Genomic DNA, 16877 nt, shown 5'->3' with positions numbered 1-16877 from the left:
TCCATGTTTTGGGGCTATTCGTCAGAAAACTCGGATCCGGGATTCGGCTCCCATCCGTCGGGCAACATTCCTGATGAATTGAAAATGGGGGATTGATTGATTGATTGATTGATTGATTGATTGAAAAGTTTATTAACAGATTGCAGAATGGGTACAGTACAGTACAGCTCAATACATACAATTGTTAAGAGGATGCAGACCTGAGAAAGACTTTCGTCTTGTTTCCATCAGGGTCCCCCATTTTCAATTCATCATATGACACACATGACATACAGATAGACAGTACTGCTACATCTATACATTTATGACATACCAGATTTTCAAATACAGTACTGTTTGTGATACTAAAAAAATCCAGAAGAAGAGTATATACATTTGACATAGAAACTGTGCATTGGGGGAGGTTGGGTAGGTGGGGTGGGGCTGTACATTGGAGGTGGGGGGGGGGGGACCCTGATGTAAACAAGATGAAAGTCTTTCTCTGGTCTGCATCCCCTTAACAATTGTGTGTATTGAGCTGTACTGTATTGTACCCATTCTGCAATCTGTTAATAAAGTTTTCAATCAATCAATCAATCTAAAACAACTGTGGGTTTTCAGCCTCTCTCTCTGGAGCTTAACGGAGTTTCGACTCCTGGCTAGAGGAGCTTGTCGCGGCTCATGCGCATGCGCGCGCTCTGCCAATCAGAGAGGGTCTGCAGAAATGGCATCAACCAATCAGAGAGAGGGGTCTGCAGAAATGCGGCTACGAATTGTAGAGACGCGACGTGGACGAGAGCAGCAGCGCGTCCTGTGTACAGTGTTTGATTGATTCTTCACTTCTATGCAGGTAAGAATGTGGACAATTGGGTTTTCGTTTGGTTGCTATTGTTATTGCTTTTTACATGTTGCAGTGTTTGTGAAAATGCCAATGACTTGCTCATTTCAATGTAAAAGCGAGTTGCCTGGTTGGATAGCATAACAGTTAGCCGTCGATGTTAGCTAGCGAGCATACCGGCCTATAATACTAGTCTAGACGAAGGATACAGGTTGTCCAGCTGCTGCTGTTCCACATTGCAATTCGTACTTGTGTGTAAGGTAGTGTCATAATGAAGCCAATAAAGTAATTTCATGTCTTTTTACATTACTTCGCGCCCGATTTGTTTTCTGGCCTGTGGTATTATGAGGTCAGGTTTACCAGCTAGTAGCTGCTATGCTATTGCTAATGGTACCCTATGCTGTTGCTAATGGTAGCCTATGCTATTGCTAATGGTAGCCTATGCTATGCTAATGGTAGCCTATGCTATTGCTAATGGTACCCTATGCTATTGCTAATTGTAACCTATGCTATTGCTAATTGTAACCTATGCTATTGCTAATGGTAGCCTATGCTATGCTAATCGTAGCCTATGCTATGCTAATCGTAGCCTATGCTATTGCTAATGGATGCCTATGCTATTGCTAATGGTAGCCTATGCTAATGGTAGCCTATGATATTGCTAATGGTAGCCTATGCTAGCCCATTGTATTGGCACAGCAGAAGGGAAGCTATGCTGACCTCGGTAACAGTGGCTGAAAGTAAGTGAACTTTTGTCGAACAACAAATCTATTTGGAAACATAAAATCTGTTGGAAACCTCACATAAAACATGTCCAATCTAAACTCTCACGAAGCATTTCAGTCATGAGTAAAGTAAAGCACATTCTGGATAGAAAAATCACTCTACATTCTCTACTGTTCACTTGTTTTACCATATTTAAATTACTGTGCTGAAGTCTGGGGAAACAATTATAAGTCTACACTACAACCACTTTTTATACTCTAAAAGGGCCATAAGGATAGTTCACATTGCAGGTTATCGTGATCACACTAACATATTGTTTTTGGAGTCAAAGACATTGAAGTTAAATGATCTTGTGGAATTTAAAACGGCACAATGAATGTATAAAGCAAAAAGTCATGCACTTCCAAGAAACATTCAAGAATTGTTCTTTGATAGGGAGGGGGGTTATAATCTGAGGGGAGAACACAATTTAAAAGTGCTAAATGTACGCACTACCATGAGAAGACACTGCATCTCGATATGTGGAGTGAAACTGTGGAACAGTCTAAATGTGGTGCTAAAGAAATGTCCAAACATGAGACAATTCAAACTGATGTATAAGGAAATTATGTTCACAAGGTACAGGGATGAGGAAGGGACTTGATATTCAGTGTTTACATTTTTATTTTCTTTCATGTTTTACATATATATTTTTTGTTTTGCATATATATATTTTTTTTTCTTATGTTTTAAAATAGTACTCATTTGAGTAGTGGAAAATGGGTAGGATTAAATAAGTGTATACTTCTTCCTACTCCTTTTCGAACATGTAGATTTGTGTTTAGCTTTTGTTGTTTGTATTCATTGCATGTTTGAAAAATAAAGATTTCAAATCAAATTTGTTGTTGTAAATCTAAAATCTAAAATTCAGTTTAGTTTCACTCAGTGACACTGTCTCTGCTAATTGAGCTGAGTCAGAGGCAAGTCTTTGTGTTTAAAAGCAGCTCTTTCTGTGTGGAGAATTCAGTTTTGTATCGACACAGCAGAAGCCAATACTTTGGTTGAACAACATTGAATCCTACTGCATGCTACCAGTTTGTGAAAAAACTAAAACTTAAACATTTAAACTACCTAGAAATGCTACCTACTGTATATAGGAAGCTTCCTTGCATTTGAGACACAGGGATTGAAGGGTATGCACTACAATTACCTAGGCAAAGGGGACATGAATAAATAACTTAAATGTTTCATGATCTATAAACATGAATAATAAAATAAGTTCTGTACATTATTATGAAACGATCTTATAAACACAAACAACCAATGTAATTGGCATAATGTTGTTTGTGCGACAGCAAAAAGCACTGACAACATTGCATTAATAAGAGTTTAACATTCTCAACATAAACTAACCGGCCCATATTTCTTGGGTTTCAAGGTTTTGATAATCCAGCCAGATCACGCAAACAAGTAGGCCATTTGCTGAGCTACAATTAACCATTTTTAGTTGTTAAAACAAACCAATGTATTAAGTCACAACATGCTCATCACAGACAAGCTGGATGTGGCCAATGTTTTTTTTTTCTTTTTTTTTAAGTCTACTCTTTATAGCATATAGCCTGCCTCTAGTCTAAATGTCTATCTTTAGAGGATGACATGAATATTGTTTGGGATTCGTCAAGCACGCATTCATTATTGAAAGTGAAACACAGACAATAGGCTACTGAACACTGTTTATTGACGCTTGCAACTGGCAAGAACACAGAACAAATTGTTCTTGAAACAGTTTAGCCATTGCCAGCCCAATTCCCCCACTGCTGCAATAATATTTGCCCCATTATCGGTAGTAATACAAGTCAGTTTGCTCTCATCCAGAGACCACTCTTGGAATGAGCAGCGAAGGGTTTCGGCCAGATATTCTTTTGTATGGCTTTCTGGTGTGAAAACGGTCTCCAAGCACAGGGCTTTCAGTTCCCAGTCGGAAGTGAGCCAGTGCACCGTGAGGCTCATGTAGGGCAGTGTTTCCCAACCGGGGGTACGCATACCCCTAGGGGTACGTGGGTGGTCCCCAGGGGGTACATGAAAAGATTAAAAAAAATATATATATATATATATATATTGTTTTTTTACCAACTTTTTTTTTTTTTTTAAGTTCTGAGGAAAGAGACATTCACATCAGCATTTCCTATTAATTCCCACAGTGGCATAAAAAAGTGTCTTTTCAGTATATAGATTGTCCGTCAGTATAGTCATATACTGTGTAGCCTGCCTGCTTGCAGTTGTGATTTTTTAGAGATGAATCATCGTTTAATAATAATGTGTGGCAAACAAGGTATGTTTATCTCCGTTATATTAGTGAGAAATAATGCAACCTTGGCCCAAAAAGCGAGTACTCCTGGACATTCCCACATCATATGTATGTATGTTCCTATGACTTTTTGCGGACATAAAGCACATAGGGGCCTTTGTAAAAATTTTATTTGACAAGAGTTTACTGGGTGACAGATAAAATCTTCAGTTTGTAATGAGTTAATTGATTATTATAATTACGAGAGGTTAACGGAATATTATCCCATACATTTTTTTTTTTTTCTTTTTCACAGTTTCTTTATTTTCCCTTCAACATGAAACAAGACAATACAATACAATAACAATACTAATAAACAAGACATCACAGGACAATAACAGTAATAATAATAATAATAACGACAATGACAAGACCAGTTAAATCAGAATAATGAAAAAAAAAATAGTCATGTATAAATTAAATATATAAATTAATAAGAATATATATATATACATACATATACATACACACATACACATATATACATATATACATGCATATACCCACATGTATGTACCATAAGGCGAGATTACTTGAGCACCCGTCATCTCCAGTATCGACAACCAAGGTCCCTACCCTGTGAGGACCCCAAATCCGGCACCCCAGCGAGCCAGAGCATCATGCCTCTTTAACACTCCGACTCACCAAGACCTCGAATCAGGGGCCCCCACCAGTCCGAGACCGCGTCTTGTTTGCTTTTCTCATATTTTTATATTCAGAGTTAATGATATTGTTTACACTGTTCATTTTTTCTCATACGTATTTTTAAATAAACAATAATAAATAATAACAACAATGACAACAACAACATCATTGTTATACAATAGACAGGCCTCTTACGCGTCTGTTGTACAACTTCTTCCACTAGGGAAACCCACCTCCAAAAAATACACAACCGGGGATAGACATCCCAAGACCCCCGGCCCCCACCCCTCCCCCAACCAAACAGCAAAACCACCAATCGACACGGCCAGCGACAGCATGCGGATATATTCACATACCGCCACTAGCCGTATCAATCAACAGCCCCTCTGCTCAATCGAGAAAACAGCGGAGACCAAAGGTCCCGGAAGATCCACCCCCGGCCGCGCTCCTCCAAGGTCAATCTCTCCAATGGAAGAAGCTGGGATATCTGATCTTGAAACATCTCAAAAGTGGGCGAAGAGTCATTTTTCCAAAACAGGAGAATACATTTCTTGGCAAAGTATGTTATAACAATCAGCAGTCTATATTTTTTTTGATCCATCTGGATCTCTGGTAATTCATTAAGTAAATAGGCACATGGGGACAAGTCAAATTCCGTTTCTAATACAGATTTTGTAAATAAATGAATACAATTCCAGAATCGTTTTAGTTTATCACAGTGCCAAAACATGTGTAGAAATGTTCCTTCGTTAGTTTTACATCTAGGACAGTTTATTGAATTATCTCTAGACATTTTATGCATTTTTATTGGAGTTAAATACAATTTATGGATACATTTAAAATTTGCTTCTTTGATTTTGTTACTTGTAAATGGAAAGTGTATTCTATCACAAATATTTAGCCATGTATTTTCTGCAAATTTCATGGTTAGGTCTGTCTCCCAGATCCTCAACAAAGGCAAAAAAGATGAGTGACATTCTTTGGAGAAGATGTCATACAATTCACTAATTTTACCTTTAATTGTGGTCGATGACATTAGTATTTCTTCTATTTCATGTAATTCTAGTCTTAGTTTATTTTCTCTTCTCAGTATGTGTATAATGTTTCTCATTTGTAAATATTTAAAGAAATCAGTATTTGGGATGGCATATTCTGTTCTTAAATCCATAAATGATTTTAACTGCATATTTGTATGAAACAGGTCTTTGAATTGACTTATCCCCAACTGAGCCCATTTGAGTATATTAATTGATCTTAGATGTTTATCTAGATCAGGATTGTGATAGATAGGAGAGTATGGAGGTACAATTGGTGATACCCAGTTTTTTTGAGCAGTCCTTCCAAGCACATAGTGTGTTAAAGACAGTGAAGCAATTACCTATGTTTCTTATCTTTTTAAATTGTTTTATAAATGAGAGTCCAATGGTAACGCCAACGGGTCAACAAATTTAGCTTCTAACTGAAACCACTGTGAGTCCCGTCTTCCCAACGACCATGACAGTACATTTCTTAATTGGGCTGACCAAAAATAATGTTGGAGGTTGGGGAGACCGAGACCTCCCATGGATTCTGGTTTCATAAGTGTCAATAACTTTATCCTAGGCATTTTGTTGCACCAAATAAATTTTGAGATGGGTCTATTCATAGATTTGAAAAATTCTGTAGATAAGTAACATGGTAACATTTGAAAAAGGAAATTTAGTCTTAGAAGGACGTTCATTCTTATTACATTTATTCTTCCCAGCAGAGATAATGGGAGTGTGGACCATTTACACAAATCAGTTTTTATCTTTTCTATTAGAGGACAATAGTTTTCCCTGTACAAGTTCTCTAGTTGCGGTGTAATGTTTATTCCCAAATATTTAAACCCTTCTGGAGACCAATTAAAAGGATATGTTTTATACATCGTTTCAGTTGGGGTCATATGCAGGAGACAAGCATTTGATTTATTAAAGTTTAACTTATATCCAGAGTATTTTCCAAATTGTTCTATTTCGTTATATAAGTGTGATAAGGACTGTTCTGGGTCTTTTATGTATAAAATAATGTCATCTGCGTATAAGGATATTTTATGTTCCTCCTTATTCATTTTCAGTCCTTTAATGCAGGCATTAAAGCGTTCCGTCTTGGGACGGATATCCGTCCATTTGATTTGGAGATTCCGTCATTTGATTTGGAGTCGTGACGGATTTTAACCTGAGCCAATCAGAGGCGTCAAATATCCTTTTTTCCCCTACCGCGGCCGCACCAAACAGTCATTTGCGAGCAATCGGCAAATTCTCAGGCAAATGCAACCAACCAGAAGGCGAGATTGTTCTGAGTTTACAGCCCTTTCACCCGCCTCCGCTGTGCTCAGCACCAATGGGAAGCGCCCATTTTGAGACTCTCTAGCGTCTAGCTCTACTCGCGAGTAAACTTGACTCATCAACACCATGCGGCAACTTTTTACGAGACCGTAAGTTCATTTGACTTATTCTAGTCTAAAGAAACATATATATTACTATTGCTATTGATAAATCTAGGTAACGTGAATGCCACAAAACGAATGCCTTTTGTTAATCAGAACGTTATTTACGCAACAAGCAGTGTGTTGTTGTCGTTGTTGTTGTTGTTGGTGGTGTTTCGTGTGTGTGCTTGCGCCGCTCGCTTTCTGATAAATGTATGAATGTTGATAAATCTAGATAACGTTAATGCCACAAAACGAATGACTTTGTTAATCAGAACGTTATTTGCGGTATCAATTGTTTTTAAGCTCAATAAACGTCTTTCTCCCATTTGTCCGGGAGATCTCTGGGTAACAGTACTGTATATTTGCATATCATATATGTCACAAATGTAACATTACTATATACCTGTATGTCATGTATGTCACTATGAATTGAAAACGGGGGACCCTGATGTAAACAAGACGAACGTCTTTCTCTGGTCTGCATCCCCTTAACAATTGTGTGTATTGAGCTGTACTGTATTGTACCCATTCTGCAATCTGTTAAATATTGATTGATTGTTATTAACAGATTGCAGAATGGGTACAGTACAGCTCAATACACACAATTGTTAAGGGGATGCAGACCAGAGAAAGACTTACGTCTTGTTTACATCAGGGTCCCCCATTTTCAGTTCATCATAACATATATGACACACATGACATACAGATAGACAATACTGCTACATCTATACATTTATGACATACCAGATTTACAAATACAGTAGCCTATTGTTTGTTTGTGATACAAAAATAGTCTAAAAAGAGTATATACATTTGACGAAGAAACTGTACATTGGAGGTGGTTGGGTGGGATGGGGGGGGGGTTGTAACTATACATTGGATTATCGACAAAACCTTACTTGGTCCCAAGAAGAGGGTCTCGTGTATTAAATAAAGTTTTCATTCATTCATTCACTCTGGATCTTGTAAATCCAGTAGCAATACACACAATTGTTAAGGGGATATAGACCAGAGAAAGGCGTTTGTCTTGTTTACATCATCAGGGTCCCCCATTTTCAATTCATAGTGACATTTATGACATACACAACATACACATGACATCATGACATTTATGACATAGGGACATACATGCCTTACAGGTATATAGTAATAGTACTGTTACATTTGTCACATATACGATATGCAAATATACAGTACTGTTACCCAGAGATCCTAACAGTAAATATATACATATGATGAGGAAGAGACTGTACATTAGGAGGGGGTGAGTGAGTGGGTGGTAAATAAATATATACAAACGGTGGGGAGGAGACTGTCCATTGTTGTTGTGGCATAATTGCGAAACGTGTTTAGTCCCTTGTTTGTATGATAACAAGCCATTTAGTTCATGGTTCAAAGTGGGGAGGGGTGCTAGCTCGCCATCAATCAGAAGCTAGCCACAAGACTTGCATTCACGCTCTCCAGCACACAACAGTAGGGTCTCTATAGTCACAGTCAGGACAGTAGGCTCGCTCTACAAGTAGGCTCCCTTAAAACGCTAACACTATTAAAAAAAAAATACAGTAGAGGTTAAAATAAGAATATGACTTGGCCAGAAAAAAAGTTCAGTCAGGAGATTTTTTTTTGCTTTAATCCCTGCCTTTAATGTGAATATTGTCTCGTACACATGACGCCAGCAATTCAATCACCATCGCGAAGAGTGAACTCGACAGTGGGCATCCTTGTCTTGTCCCTCTCGTTAGTGTAAAAAAAATCAGAGGAAGCTCCATTGGTAATGACAGCTGCTTTAGGATTTTTATAGATTGCTTTAATCCAAGCGATAAAGTTTGGTCCCATATTAAGCTTGTCAAGTATAGAAAAAAGAAAGTTCCATTCAACCCTATCGAAGGCCTTCTCTGCGTCCAGTGATAGGAGCAGAGAAGGGCTCCGACTGGTGTCCAAATGGTTTATTACATTTAAAAGTCTCCTTATATTGTCAGCAGAATATCTCCCTTTTATGAAACCTGATTGGTCTGGATTAATCAATTTAGGCAAAATATCTTCTAGTCTTTTTGCTAATAATTTGGTTATAATCTTGTAATCGTGATCTAAAAGACTAATAGGTCTATATGATGAACAATTTAAAGGATCTTTGCCACTTTTGTGCAATACTGTGATATGTGCTAAATTCATTGATTGAGGGAGTATTCTATTGTGACAGAAATTATACATCATTGCCATAAAAATGGGATGAAGTTCAGTCCAAAATTCTTTATAAAATTCAGCAGAAAAACCATCTGTTCCTGGGCTTTTATTTATGGGCATTAACTTAATTGTGGCCAGAACCTCTTCTTTTGTAAATGATGAGTTAAGGTATTGCTGGTCTAATTCAGACAATTTTGACAATTTCTTATTTTGTAAGTACTGGTCCAGTTGTTCTTGTGAATGAGAACTTTGAGATTTGTAAAGTGTATTGTAGAATTCAAAGAAAGCTTGATTAATCTCTTTAGGTTGATATGTTATATTATCATTGAGATTAATTGCTTTAATAGTTCTTTCAGTTTGTTCTTTCTTTAATTGATGGGCCAGTAATTTACTTGGTTTATTGCCAAATTCGTAATGCTTTTGTCTAACGTAATTCATTTTTGTTGTAATTTCGTTTGAAATATTAAGGTTTAATTTGGCCCTGGCCACAATTAATTGTCTCCAATTGTCCTCTGTAGACGCTGTCTTATGAAGTGCTTCACATCTTATTACTTCTCTCTCAAGTTCTTGTGCTTGTGCTCTTTTTACTCTCTTTTTAAATGAACCATATGAAATTATTAGTCCTCTTAAAGTGGCTTTTGCAGCCTCCCAGATAATGTTAGGGTCAATGAGGGGGTCATTATTTTCCTTTATGTAGTTTGTAATCCATGTTCGCGTTTTTACTTTAAATTCTTCATCTTGGAGTAATGAATTATCAAATTTCCATTGTTTGGTGAACGAGTTGTTCCTATTAAACTGAATAGTCATGCATATTCTGGCATGATCTGATAAAATGATTGGGCTAATTTCACATTCCTTTATCATGTATATATATTTTGAGTAAATAAAGGCATAGTCTATTCTACTATATGAGTTATGTACATTTGAGAAGAAGCTGTAGTCTTTAATGCCTGGATGTAATTCACGCCAGACATCAATTAGGCCACTTTCTGCACATAACCCTTGAAGAACTTTTGAGGATTTGGAGCTATGGTTAGTTTGACTAGACTTATCCAATGCTGTCATTGTCAGATTAAAATCTCCCGCCATCACTCCAAAACCTTTACAGTTTTCATTGAACAGCAACACCATGTCAGACATAAATGTGGGTTCATCGGCATTGGGGGCATAAATGTTCAAAAAAGTAATGGATGTTCCCCAAATGCAGCCTGACACCAAGACAAACCGTCCGTTTGGGTCTGTAATTGTTTTTTCTACTGTAAATGGTATTGTTTTGTTAATCAAAATAGCCGTTCCCCTGCTATGACTTTTACATTCTGCCAATTTATGCAGGCATTGTAATCCTTTACATCTATGTTCCAGACAGGGGTATTACCTGTAGTTATGTTTAGTTTTCCTTGTATTTAACATTTATGCCACTCACTATAATCATTAAAGGATGAACTGGTAACAGGGTTCGTACGGGTGCTGGAAATCCTTGAAAATGCTTGTATTTCAATGTGCTGTTTTCAAGGTTTTAAATGTGCTTGAATTGTGTATAAAGTGCTGGAAAGTTATTGAAATTGTAATTGCACTTTATACTTTCATAATAAATCGGGATCTAACTGAATAGTTTGTTTTTTAGACAAAGAAATAAAATAAGTCGGAGCGACTCGAGCGAGCCGATTTTGCGTTCGCCTTTCACGCTAAATGAAATGTGGCTGGGCTTGACCCGTAGTGTTTTTTTACCTGTGCCGTCTGAGAACAGCGCGCGCAACATATGCAGAAAGGACTTGCAGATCTTTACCATCTTTCGAGCCACATGAAAGGTGAGCCAATGAGCATGGATGTTATTAACGTGTCTCGGCCTGGCTCGCCGAGTTTGAGACTACAAGACTCCACACCTGTCTCCGTAAATGTTTGTTATAAAAAGACCACTTCAATAATCGAAATAGTCAAGTAACAGGCAGAATACACAATTGGAATTACAAACTCGAGCAATGGGCTAACGTTAGCTGCTAACCAAGTTATCCATGAGGACTATGCTAAGCTAACTAGCGTTAGCTGCTAACCCTGGAAAATGCTCAAAGCGGACTCCACAACACTAGTTCCATTCTTGAGAAAAGGGGGAGGGTTATATTGACAACGCTTGACAACAGAAGTTTAAACATAACTTCATATTTATTGGTTATTAGTTTCTTTATATCATCCAGTTTGCATCTCCGTGTGTTAAACTCTTCCTGTTTACATTCGAGTGTGACATCATCACCTACGGCAGCTTAGACCAGTGGTTCCCAAAGTCGGGGTCGCGACCCAAAGGTGGGCCGCGAGCAGCCACGGGAGGGCCGCGAGATGATTTATAAAAAAAAAAAAAAAAAAAAAAATTGTCAGGCCACTGAACTTAGAAGCAGGCCAGGACAGTGTTTCTAGTTGTATTCTAAAATTCTATTCTATTGTATTCTAAAATGTGACTATGTGGTTTTATATTAACTTAATAAATAAACAAACGAAAAATCTACTTATTTCAATGAACATTTCAAACTAAATAACAGATTATGCACATAAAACGCTGAAAACAACCGAAGCAACAATAGTATTTTAACACTTTGGCTGCCTAAGATTAAATTCATGATATACCATAGATTGCCAGCGCTATTTGTCTATGGAGAAAGTCCCCTTCTTTGCAGGGCTATAACTTTTTAAATTCTATTGCTACATTGCCATTATTAGGGCCCATTCAAAGTCCTATATGTATTGTTCATTGTGTAGCAACGTTAAACTTTTTCATTCACATATTCATAGTAAAGTATGGTCTAATGTATAAGTATGTTTTCATCTCTTTCTGCAGCTTTCTCCAGAACGTGATATATAGCCCCAAATGCATTATATTGATGATGAAATACAGTTTGATGGCAATCAGCGCGATATAAAAAATTCCAACTAGACGTACTTCTAGAAGTTACTACACGTCATCTGATGTTGACCGGATGGGCGAGGGGGCGTTTATAATTCCGTGGGCAGCGTTATACCAATCATCTAATGTGGGTCAAATGTTGATAATAGCAGTTAGTATCGAAGACGGTAACGTTACACGCTGAAACTCACCCCAGTCTCCGCGCGCCGTTGGGCGATCATCGTCGAGTAGAAATCTTATCATTATGGGATATATTTTTACCCGGTCCATCTCCAGCTTGTATAATGGTATATACGTCCAAATCATGTTGTTTATCGAGTTATTGCCAATCGATCACCGTGTAGCGTGACGAGCCAGAGTCCCATGAACTATAGCGAGCGCCCGGAAGTACTACGGTCGTCATGACAACCTCTATTCAACATCCTGTTTGGCGATTGCGCCGATCGGCCACCAGATGGCGCTCCTGAACCGCCAGAGAGCTCAGTGGGTCCTGCTGGTGGATCTCAGGCCAGCGGAGGGGACATATGAATCCGATCGCAGATTTTTGAAATATTGATATAAGGACGACGTAACGCGTCCTCCGGCAACTTTAGCATGGCCAGCAAAGACGTCTAAAGACGGGTCCCGGCACTCAAAATGTTAATGAGGCTATTATCATTATTATTTTGCAACAAGTTAGCCCTCTCATAAATAGCACATATAAATGAATAACTAACTTGAACTAACTTAATAGGATTGAAGAGATATTTGGCTTAAAAAATCGGTCGCCTGGCAAAAAAAGAAAAAAAGCCTGACGATGTGCATTGGGCCGCAGCTCTCTGACGCCTTATTTTCTGGGTCCCGGCCTGAAAAGTTTGGGAACCCCTGGCTTAGACGATCAAAACGCAAACCTAGAACAAAACCCGAGGGGGGGGGGGGGCTCTCTCGTGCGTTCTCGCCCTCGCTCTCTCTACATTCAATGATTTAGCCAAACGTTACAGTATAAATTACTAACTGGATAGTTGATGATATAAACATTTAATTTCATTATCTGAAATATTCTAAAATCATTAAGTCTGCTATAAGCCATTATCCCTTTGTGTGTGATTATTATTTTCTCACAGTAGTGTATATATATGTGTTTGGCTAAAGTGGATAGAAAACACAGTACTGTGCAAAAGTCTTAGGCACCCAAGAGTTTTTATATAAATGGTCTTAGATGTAAATAATTTTTATTAGTGTCAGTAGACTACTCTTAGTACATTTTCATTAAATTTTTTTTAAGCATCTTCATGGTTTAATAATGCAAACATATGTTGCAGGGACTTATTATAATCATCATATTGGCGTGACTGTATGCATCAAAGGGTTAAATCAAGCATTTTTTTTAAGTGCTTTGGAGGAAATGTCAAAATATCGCGATATCATTTAGAGGCCATATCGCCCAGCCCTACATCAGGGTCCCCCATGTTCAATTCATCATGACATTTATAACATACACGACATACAGCTATACAGTACGTTACTGCATAACATATCGGCTCAGCCAGGTTATATTTGATGCCAAGTCTACATCATTCTGGTTGTTTATAGCACAATAACATCTGATTTAATGTGATGGAAGAAGTGAAATAATCATTTTGAGTAAATATTTAATTTACCACAGCCGCATAAGATGCTGGAAAACCTTGAAAAGTGCTTGCATTTTGCCTTGGAAAAGGTGTACAAACCCTGTAAATGATATAATCTTAGAAATTAAGTAAAGTTAATAGTAGGGATGCCCCGATCACGTTTTGCCACCGATCGTCGTGAGCCATATCGGCCGATACCGATCCGATACGATCGTTTTTGATTAAAAGAAATTAAAATTAATTAAATTTTTTTTTTTTATAAAATATATATATTATATAATTAGACTTGTACTTGTATTATCTGCGAGACATCGCCACCACGCAACAAGCTCCACTGTCTGTCTGTACTGTACTCTAGTAGCCTCCAGCTATGGCCAGGATTCTCCGGAGCTGCAGCTGGACCTATACTCGAGTAGCCTCGAGCTACGGCCAGAATTCTCCGGCGCTGCACCTGGACCCTATTGGTATAACGTTACTTAACTGTGCTCAGCAAGCCCTCAGCTCGAATACGCATCGAATCAGTGTTATAAGACATTGATATCAGGAGCCATCTGTAGCTACTGCTAGCCGGATATATAACGTTAATACAACGCCTCAGTGAATTATTTAGTTCAATGGGACATTTCGTTTTGAACAGTGAACTAACTTGCGCTAACGTGAGCTAACAGCTAACAGGTATCATACACATCTCTACTATACTTGCTGGAGCGTTTGTTGATATCAGGAGCTATCGGTAGCTGGCCGGCTAGATACCGTTCGGTTAGACAATGCCTCATCATGTATTAAACTAAAAATGAATAGTTGACTGGGTCATTTTGTAACGGTAGCTAAGCTAACGTTAGCTCAGGGAGACGCCGTCCTCCCGTGTCCCGTCCCACTAGACTAGAGTAGACCCGTGTTTACATGCGTGCGGGAGGGGCTGGAGGGATGAGCAGACGCCGCACAGCTCCCGGTGTCTGAGACAGAACTCAGCGACAGCGAGTGAGATCGGGTTTGACGATCGGCGAAAATAAAGCATTATCACCGATCGCATATTTATACTGATTATCGGCTGATAATCGATCGGGGCATCCCTAGTTAATAGTACTGCGTGTTAAGCATAACAGATTGATTGATTGCAAATTGTATTAACAGATTGCAGAATGGGTACAGTACAGCTCAATACACACTTGTTAACACATCCACCACCAAAAACGGCTTACGACGGGTTTCAAGGTCATGCGAATTCCGCCATTCCACGGCGTACGACGTTATTGAGATATTTAATTTTTTATTCATAATTCCCTCACCCAGCCTCTGCTGAGACAGTGGGACTCGGCACAACCGTGCAACGCTTCAATACCGCCGCCTGGTGGATGATCGGGCAAGTTACAACCGGAAATGGATCTCTGGTGATCTCTGTGCATCTGGGAAATGCGTCCGGCAGGCACATATTGTTGCAGGACTCTAGATACACATCCGTGTATATGGATCGCTGCCATAACTCAATAATCTATATGATTTGGGCGTTTATTTCGCCATACAAAGCGGAAATGGATCTAGTAGATCGCGTCAAATAAGTGGGATCTTTTTACTCCGGTCTCATCGGTGAACGGTAAGAGGACAGTAACCTTACTCTCAGCGTGATTGTTTATTATTAATGCAAACTGCTCTGATCAATATATCACCCATACTACATAAAGCATTTACTGACTATCACGGAATTATAAACGACCCCCCCCCGTTCATCCGCGCATGATGAGTCATAACGTTTAGGATCATGTACAGTTGAAATGTTTAATATAGCGTGTATCGGCAACAAACGGCAGTTGATAATCTATATATGCGTTTATGCCTATAACTCACGTTCTAGGAATTACTGCAGAAAACGATAAAAACATATTTATATTCTAGACGGTATTTTCGTATGAATCTATGAATGAAAAAGTAACGTTCCTACATCCTGAACGATAGATCGATGTTGAATGGGCCATAGTAATTAGGGCTGGGCGATATAACGATAACGATAAATATCGCGATATATTTTAATAATCGATATCGAATATCGAAATTAAAAAAAAAAACGAAAAATCGTTTTTTTTTTTTTTATATAATTTTTTATTTTTTTTTACCTGCAACAGGGCAGTTTTAAAACCAGAGGCAGTGGACAGACTTGTCTTTCTTGCCTGCAACTTAAAGTAATGGCTTTGCTTGTCCAAATGACAATACTGACCAAATTAAGATTTCTTTTTCTCTTGTCCATTTATTTTGTTTGCTTTCTAATTTAAAATACATTTTGAAACCGTCTGTACACAGTAGGCTATGTGTGCTAGCAGAACTAGACTCCAGTCACGAGTCACAGTGCACATGTCCACCAAAAAAGCGCCAAAAGATCGAAAATAAACTAGCAGAGCCAGAACTGTTCAACTCCTCTGGAGCCACAGCCAGCAGAGAAGCCGGTTTACTTTAGCTTTTAAACCAGCTGCAGCCTGAGAACTGGAGTGTGAGGGGATGTAACACTAAAGATGGCGGCAATGACAAAGAATTGCTGCAAAATAAACATACATCTGTTGTTAAAAAAAAAAAAAAAAAAAAAAATTATACTTATAACAATTCGATAATTATCGATATCGAAAAATAAAATTATCATATCGTTATCGCGATATGATTTTTTTCCATATCGCCCAGCCCTAATAGTAATGTCAATTTAGCAATACAATTTAAAAAGTTATAGCTCTGCAAAGAAGGTGAACATCTCCATAGGCTTAGAGTGGTGTCAGAGAGCGGTATGAGAGGGGCAAACTGCGTGGCAGTTAATGTGTTAAGGGGATGCAGACCAGAGAGAGACTTTTGTCTTGTTTACATCAGGGTCCCCCATTTTCAATTCATCATAAAAATTTTTTTTTATCGAATTTCATTTATTACATTTTTTCAATTGCAAAGTAAAACTTTGTCAACATGTTTTATCTAATAAAATAAAGTTCAGTCTGTTCATCTCACTTCAATCTTTTTTTTTGCAGAACATGGTATTTTCTCAAGCAGACTGATGTAAACACTGTAATCTGTGTTGCATGTACCTGACAAACCGAACTGTTTGTATTAGTCATATTCCAACTTAACTGAATGCACATGTGTGTTGACTACTGTACTATTACAGGTATTGAAATGAACAATGCAACTTCCTTCTACGCGCGGTTTTGTGCAAACAGTGGCACTGCTAGCTCAACGGCTAGTGACGTCACTGGTGC

The 16877-nt window shown here is 38.2% G+C and overlaps 1 protein-coding gene across 1 annotated transcript in view; it reads left to right on the top strand.

The window, feature by feature from the left end:
* The first annotated feature begins 748 nt into the window (after positions 1 to 748).
* The window catches only part of LOC311232102 (uncharacterized protein), a 45364-nt gene continuing 29235 nt past the window's right edge, over positions 749 to 16877 (top strand). Inside the window, exon 1 of the mRNA XM_084318788.1 lies at positions 749 to 829. The gene's annotated coding sequence lies outside the window, so the exon portion shown is untranslated. The remainder of the gene's footprint in view (positions 830 to 16877) is intronic.

Source organism: Notolepis coatsorum, assembly GCF_963971535.1.
Source record: "Notolepis coatsorum genome assembly, chromosome: 7".
NCBI classification, from domain to species: Eukaryota; Metazoa; Chordata; class Actinopteri; order Aulopiformes; family Paralepididae; genus Notolepis; species Notolepis coatsorum.
This window is presented reverse-complemented; position numbering and strand designations above follow the sequence as displayed.